Source organism: Tamandua tetradactyla, chromosome X (genome assembly GCF_023851605.1).
Source record: "Tamandua tetradactyla isolate mTamTet1 chromosome X, mTamTet1.pri, whole genome shotgun sequence".
NCBI classification, from domain to species: domain Eukaryota; kingdom Metazoa; phylum Chordata; class Mammalia; order Pilosa; family Myrmecophagidae; genus Tamandua; species Tamandua tetradactyla.
In genome coordinates this window covers 3,724,536-3,732,016 of record NC_135353.1, presented here as the reverse complement: position 1 = coordinate 3,732,016, position 7,481 = coordinate 3,724,536, and the positions used below count along the sequence as shown (strand labels likewise).

Here is a 7,481-nt window from a genome sequence, read left to right as displayed (position 1 = left end):
AACTGGGTCTCTGGCATGTTAGGTGAGAATTCTGCCACTGAGCCACTGTAGCACCACCTGGGACTGTTTTCTTTTCATTCCACTTGTTCTATGTTTCTTTACTCCTTTTAATTGAGCATTTAGTATGATTCCATTTTATTTCTTCTCTTTGTGTATCACACATAGTTAAAAAATTCATCGTTTCCCTTGATGTTTACAATACACTTTTTTTTTTCTTTTCTTTCTTTCTTTCTTTTTTTTTTTTTTTTTGGCATGGACGGGCACCAGGAATTGAACCGGGGTCTCCGGCATGGCAGACGAAAACTCTGCCATTTGAGCCACTGTGGCCCTACAGTACACATTTTAATTAATCTAAGTGCCTTTGAACAATATAGCACTTCAACTTATAGCAGAATATGCCTGATTCCTCCTTGTCGTCCCTTGTGATGTTTCTATCATCAATTTAAACAATAGCTGTAAAATTGTATTTTACCTTCATTTAATCCTTCTCTAATTCTATTCTCTTCTTTATATGAATCCACGATCTATATCAGGTTCCTTCTGCTTGAAAAACTTCTTTTAACATGCCCTGCTGAGCAGGTCTGCTGGTAATTAATTTCCTTATTTTTTATCAGTCTGAAAAAGTCTTTATTTCTCTTTCACTTTTAAAAAGCTTTTTTTATTGTAGTAATATATATATATATATATATATATATACACACCCACACATGCACTCAAAGCTTCCTATTTTAACCATTTTCAAGTGTACAATTCAGTGTAATTGTATTTACAAAATTGTGTTACTATGACCAACATCCATTACCCAAACGTTTTCAACCCCACAAACAGAAAACATTGAGGAATAACTCCTCATTTCCCTCACCCCCACCCCAGCCCCTGGTAACTTATAATCTAGTATCTGTCTTTATGAATTTGCATGGACTAGGTATTTCATATCAGCAAAATCATACAATATTTGTCATTTTGTATCTGGTTTATTTCACTTATCATGATGTCTTCAAAGTTCATCTGTGTTGTGGCACGTACCAGAATTTCATTTCTTTTTTATGGCTGAATAGTATTCTATTATGGGTATATACATTTCATTTATCCATTTATCTGTTTCTTTTTCAAAGGATGATTCTGATGGACATAAAATCCTTATCAGAGAGAGTCTGTGCCCTGAAACTCTTTCAGTTGTTATCCATTGTTATTATACTGGACCACTGTTGATGGGGTGATAAGGTGTAGGGGAAGGGGAGTGTTCTGTAATCTTCTAATTAAATATCAATCTTTTAGTGGTCTTGTGACTCTGGGCTGTGACCTTCACAAGTGTTTATCCAATGCTATATTCCACCCACCCCTCTACCGTGACTCCCTACTCCCTTCCTTGGCTGCAGGGTTCCCAATCTGTATCCTTGAAGTCCTAACCCCTGTTAACTATCTTTTTTCCTGGGTGTAATGGGAAGGTTAAAAGACAGATTGGGAACAACATTTTTCTCCAAGCTGAGATAAGGCTCTGGAAAGATGTTTACGCTGGAGGATAGACTTCTGTTATGAAGAAGGCTATGATTGTATTTCACAATGGTTACTCTTTCCCTTCCCCTGCCAGAGCCAGTATACTATTTTTCTAAGATTTTCCCTGTAAGAATCTAGGGTCAGTGATTGGAAGTAAAGCCCACAAAAGTGTGCCTCCTAAAGCTGGTGGGCCCCATGTAGTCCACACTCAGTCTCCAGAATTCATTCAAATTACCATTTAAAGGTTTTATCTGTTTATGGCTTCAGGAAGCAGAGCTTGACTATGCCTCTCTGTATGCATCTGACTCTCCAGATTTCACCAGAGACCTCAATTCTGCACCCAAAGTTCTCTGGTAGGTATTTTCTTGTTTTAAAAGTGAAGGCAAGGTGGGCTACAGTGAGCAGGCAGAGTTGTCGCCTGCCATGCTGGAGACCCGGGTTGGTTTCCCGTGCCTGCCCGTGTAAAAAAAAAAAAAAGTCTTTGGGTGCACAGGTAGTTCAGTGGTTAGAATGCCTGCCTTCTATGCGGGAGACCTGGGTTCGATTCCCAGACCATGCACCCCCCCCAAAAAAAAAATTGAAGGCAGAAGCATGCACCACTGGAGGTCGTGAAGGCCTCGTTTATTGCTGAGGGTGGTGAAAGTTCTCACTCTCCTCTAGGCCTCTCATACCACTGCAGTGGGGAGGGATGGGGGCAACTCATTAACTGTGAGTGGAAGGCCAAGCTCCCCACTTGATTTTCACTGACTATGTGGTTAGGGGAAAGATGTCATTATCACCTGGTACAGTTGAAACCGCTCCCGACTCAGTCTTCTCGGACACCACCCTTATGGGGGCAGAGCCAGAGAGGCAGGTTGGAGCACCTCGGTAGCCTATTGAGTGTGAAAATCTAGGCTCCCTACTTGGGCTTTGCTGGTGGGGGTGGGAGTGAGACCACTGTCTTATGTGTGATGTTTGGCAGGAGTAGAACATATCTGAGTTTTCTGTCTTACTAAGCTTCCCTGTTCCTGGTCTCTGGGCTAGACAGAGCAGGCTTTTGTTGAGCCACTTTTGTCTACACTTGTTGGTGTTTCCATTTTGTGAGCTTTTTCAGCTCCACATGGGAGATATGCAAAGAAAAAGAAAACCTAGGGGACTCATCACTTTGTTGTGCCTTGGGTCCCAAGGGCACAGACTGCCTTTTTATCTCTACCACTCAGACTCCTTATGTCTGCTTTATATAATGTCCAAGGTTGTTTCTGGTTCTTAGCAGGAGAAATAGGGGAAAACAGGACTACTGGTCTTCCCAGAGTGGAATTTGAATCCCTACAGAGAATTTATAAGAACCACCATTTCACATCCTCGCCCACTGTTGGTACAGTAGCTCTTTTCAGTTTTACCATTCTAATAGGTATGAAGTGGTATCTGATCATTTGATTTGCATTTCATTAATGACCAATGATGTTGAGCTGCTGTGTATGTGATTGCCATCTGCATGCCTTTTTGGGTGAGTGTCTGTACAAATCTTTGCTCGTTTATGATTGGGTTCTTTGATTTCTTCTAATTGAGTTTTTTTCTAAATGCAATCAATTTATTGAAAATTACATTGTACATAAATTGTGACTCCTCATATCTACCACTCAGCTAGAACTTTTACAGAAAGACCTCCATTACTTCCTTGATCCCATTTTCTTCCATCAATGAGAAGCTGCTGCCTGTGTTTGGAAGGTTATAGCTATATTCACAAGGTTGCTGCCCATTGCCATGGCAAGGTTTTGTGAGTACGAAGCTGCCCCACCCACAGGAAGAGTGAGTCCATCAGTCACGAGGCATGGGATCTCGTTTGTATTGAGTTTTGAACATTCTTTAAATAGTCTCCATACAAGACCTTTATCAGATATATGATTTGGAAATATTTTCTCCGAACCCGTGGCTTGCCTTTTAAGTCTTTGTGCTGGTTTGGAGCTATTAGGTACCCCAGAAAAGCCCACATTCTTTTAATCCATTGGGAAGGCAGACCTATTACAGGTGGGAACTTTTGCTTAAGTTGTTTCCTTGCAGATGTGACTCACCCAATTCAAGGTGGGTCTTCATACTTTACTGGAGTCTTTATGAGGACAGAAAGAAATACAGAGAGAGAAACACCCAGAGAGAGAGCTCACAGACAGAGAATAGCCCCAGACATGCTCAGAGAAGACTCATAGATGCTCAGAGCCACCAAATGACAAGCTGAAAGCCATCCAGTGCAGGAGCAAAGGCCCAGCAGATGACCGCCATGTGCCTTCCAGTGTTTCAGAGGTATCCCAGGTGCCGGCAACCTTCCTTCAGAGCACAAGTATCATCGTGTTGCTGCCTTAATTTGGACATTTTTATGGTCTAAGAACTGTAAATTGTAAGTTAATAAATCCCTATTGTTAAAAACCAGCCCACTTCTGGTATATTGCATTCCAGCAGCTTTAGCAAATCAAAACACTCTCTTAACAGTATCTCTTAAATTGAAGAAGTTTTTAATTTTGATGAAGTTCAATTTATTAATGTTTTTTCATTAATGGATTGTACTTGTTGTATATCTAAGAAAGTGTTGGCTAAACCATGAGAAAAATTTTCTCCTAGAAGAAATTTTACTTATGATATTTAGGCCCATGATTTATTTTGAATTACTTTTTCATGTAGTATACGATATGGCTTGAAATTTATTATTTGTATATGGCTATCCAAATGTTCTAAATCCATTTGTTGAAAGAATTATCCTTTCTCCTTTAATTTTCTATTTTTATTGATAATCAATTGTCTATATATGCTGTGATGGTCAGATTCATGTGTCAACTTGGCCAGGTAATGGTGCGCAGTTGTCTGGTCAAGCAAACACTAACCTATCTGTTGGTGTAAAGACACTTCATGGAATTAAATCATGACCACGTTTGTTGCATCCACAGCTGATTACATCAGCTAAAGGGAGTGTCATCTGCAATGAGTGATGCTTAATCTGATCACCCAAAGGCTTTTAAGGAGGATTCAGAAGAGAGAATCTCTCCTTCTGCTTCAGCCAGCTGACCTCTCCTGGGAGTTCAATGAGAACTTTCATTGGAGCTGCCAGCTCATGGCCTGCCCTACAGATTTTGGACTCTGACATCCCCCCAGTTGCGTGAGACACTAATAAATTTCATATTTGCAGATATATCCTCTTGGTTTTGTTTCTCTAGAGAACCCTAAGTAAAACATATGCACATGTGTGTGGGTCTATTTTTGGACTCTCTTGTCTTCCATTGATGTATTTCATGATGAAATATGACATTATGGTCATTATACCAATACCACACTATCCAGGATAAATAAGACCTTGAAATCAAGTAGTGTAACTCTTCCAACTTTAATCTTTCTTTTGAAGTTCTTTGACTATTTTGAGTCCTGTCCATTTCCAAATGAATGCTAGAATCAGCCTGCCAATTTCTATCTAAAAATCTGTGATTTTCATTGGGATTTCATTGAATCTATCAATAAATTTGGGGAGAATTGGCATCTTAACAATATTTAGTCTTCTGATACATGGGCAAGGTATATGTTACCTTTTATTTAGGTCTTCGTTAATTTACCTCTGCAATATTTTGTAGCTTTCAATGTACAAATCTTTTATATCTTTTCTGAGATTTATCCTGAATATTTTGTTTCTTGTGTTTTATTAAATTGCAGTTTTTTCCTTCAGTTTCCAATTAGTCACTGATAGTCTATAAAAATAAAACCCTTCTTTCATGTTGATCTTTATCCTCAAGCTTCCTAAACTGAATTATTAGTTCAGTATTGATTTTTTTAGATTGATAGGATTTTCTACATGAACTGTATATAAGTCTGTGAATAAAGACAGTTTTGCCTCTTCCTTTCCAGTTGGGAAGTTTTTTTCTTTGTTGAACTGAACAGAACTTCAGGTGAAATGTTAAACAACACCCCCCACACACCCCTCCCACCCACACCTCCACACCCCCTACCCCACCAGAGCGAACTCATCAGTCTTAGGTTGGTGTTTCGAGCATGCAAAGAGTAAGCACAACTTCAGGCACATGACTATCTGCTCCATTCTCCTACTCTGTTAAAACCCAAATGTGGACACTACATTGACTGGGATACACACCACCCCCAAACTGGAAACACCGCTAGGATCCCCTATAATAAAGCAAGTTTATTCCCTCAAGTCCTGACAGCCTGAAGGTAGTGACTTCCTCCTGAAAGGCAGAAATCCGAGAAGATCTATGCGGACATTGTGAAAAGAGGTGACTGGGAAGCTTCCCTAGTAGTCGCCAAGAAGTCAAAAGACTTGAAGATGCATAAGAGAAATTTGCAGGAAGGAAGAGGGATGATTGACATTTCCAAGGAGACGTAAATACAGCCACATTACTTTGAAGGATTTTAGGTAATACAAACTAGGTAACAGTGAAGCGGGAGAAAATAGAATGAACTATTGAATGGTGGGGGGATAGGGGTCACGTGGGAAGTGTCTTGGAGGAGACACCCTCTTCCTGCCATGTGTGCCACCAGAATTGAACACGGGGAGATGAGGAGGACTGACATGTCAGTTTGGAAGTCTCTTTAGGTTGCTAAGGAAATACCACCTCTCTCTAAACAGAGCATCTTGGCCTACCTAGCTCCTTCTCCCACTGGAGGTATCAGGATGGTGCTTTCTGACCCCTCAGCCTACCAGGGGCTACCATTGGCTTGGGGAATTGACTTGATGTCCAATCAAAGCTGAAGGGCATGGCTTCTCATTGTCCTGGCGGTATATAAAGGGAAGTAAGACGCCCTGGGGTAGACCACTGGGAGGCTTCAAGGTTTCGAGGATTAGATATGGCTAAGACAACCAGAAAAGAGGAAGTTCCACTGAATCCAAGCACTGAAGGGAGGAAGAAGGGAAAGGCCCCACATAAGGCCAGGCTCAGAGACAGCATTTGCTGTTTCTGCATGTGTTTGCTGGGTGAGGGTCTGGGCTGTATCAGGGTGTAGATTGCTATGATGGGGTGAGGTGCATGGGGGGCAATGCCACTCCCCAGAAAAAGCAAGAACTATATCACCTCCAGGCCCCTACCTCATACTGGTGTTTGCTGCTTGCCGTAGGCTGTAAGCATTTGAAGGCCTTCAGAAGGGTGAAACATCTCAGTAAAAGTCATCACCAGCGCCCCCAAGGACTGACATAATGGTGGGTGGATCCCCAAATCCCACATGGACAAGGCCACTTTCTTCGTTAGGAAACTTGGGACGGAGCAGTGCCTTCCTAACGGTGGGGCAGTCAGTGTGATATGTCCCCAGAGCAGACAATAAAGGGGACCACTGTCCACAGGGAATTTAAAAATTAAATGTTATATTTAGAGATAATTGTAGATTCACATGCAGTTGTAAGAAATAGTATAGAGCAGGACTGTGTAATTTCTAGTCAGCTTCCCCTTATGATATCTTGCAACACTATAGTACAATATCACAACTAGGATATTAACATACACTCAGTCAAGACACAGAATATTTCCATCAGCATAGTCATTCCTTGGGTTACCGTTTTGTAACCATGTTCACTATTCTCTGGCCCCCACCCTGGCAACCACTCACCTGTTCGCCTTTTTTATGTTTTCATTTCAAGGATGTTATGTAATGGAATCATCAGTGTATAAGATTCTGGGGTTGGCTCCCTGTACAGGCCTTCCAAGAAAATGGAATAATGCAATGCATCTTACAGAATTGCAGATAACACCTGATGATAAATTTGTTTCAGTTCAGTAGAGATAGTTTATTAAAATGGAGAAGCATGCTGTACTAATTAATACATATTTGCCCTCCAATAGGTAAGTCTCCTCTATGTAAAATGGAAACTTAATGTCAAACAATCAGAACACTTCTCTTCTTTCCAAGTTTGTGCTATATAAGCTTCTCCCACTTCCACAGTGAAGCTCCTTTACAAGTGTGGTTTAGATGCTGCCTGATTAATGAATCATAAACAAATAAAATCCCATTAATGATAACTTGTC

At 40.8% G+C, this 7,481-nt stretch overlaps 1 non-coding gene across 1 annotated transcript; it reads left to right on the top strand.

The window, feature by feature from the left end:
* Positions 1-1,984: 1,984 nt before the first annotated feature.
* Positions 1,985-2,056, top strand: TRNAR-UCU (transfer RNA arginine (anticodon UCU)). The gene has a single exon. It is a non-coding gene; the product is annotated as a tRNA-Arg (tRNA).
* The last annotated feature ends 5,425 nt before the right edge of the window (positions 2,057-7,481 follow it).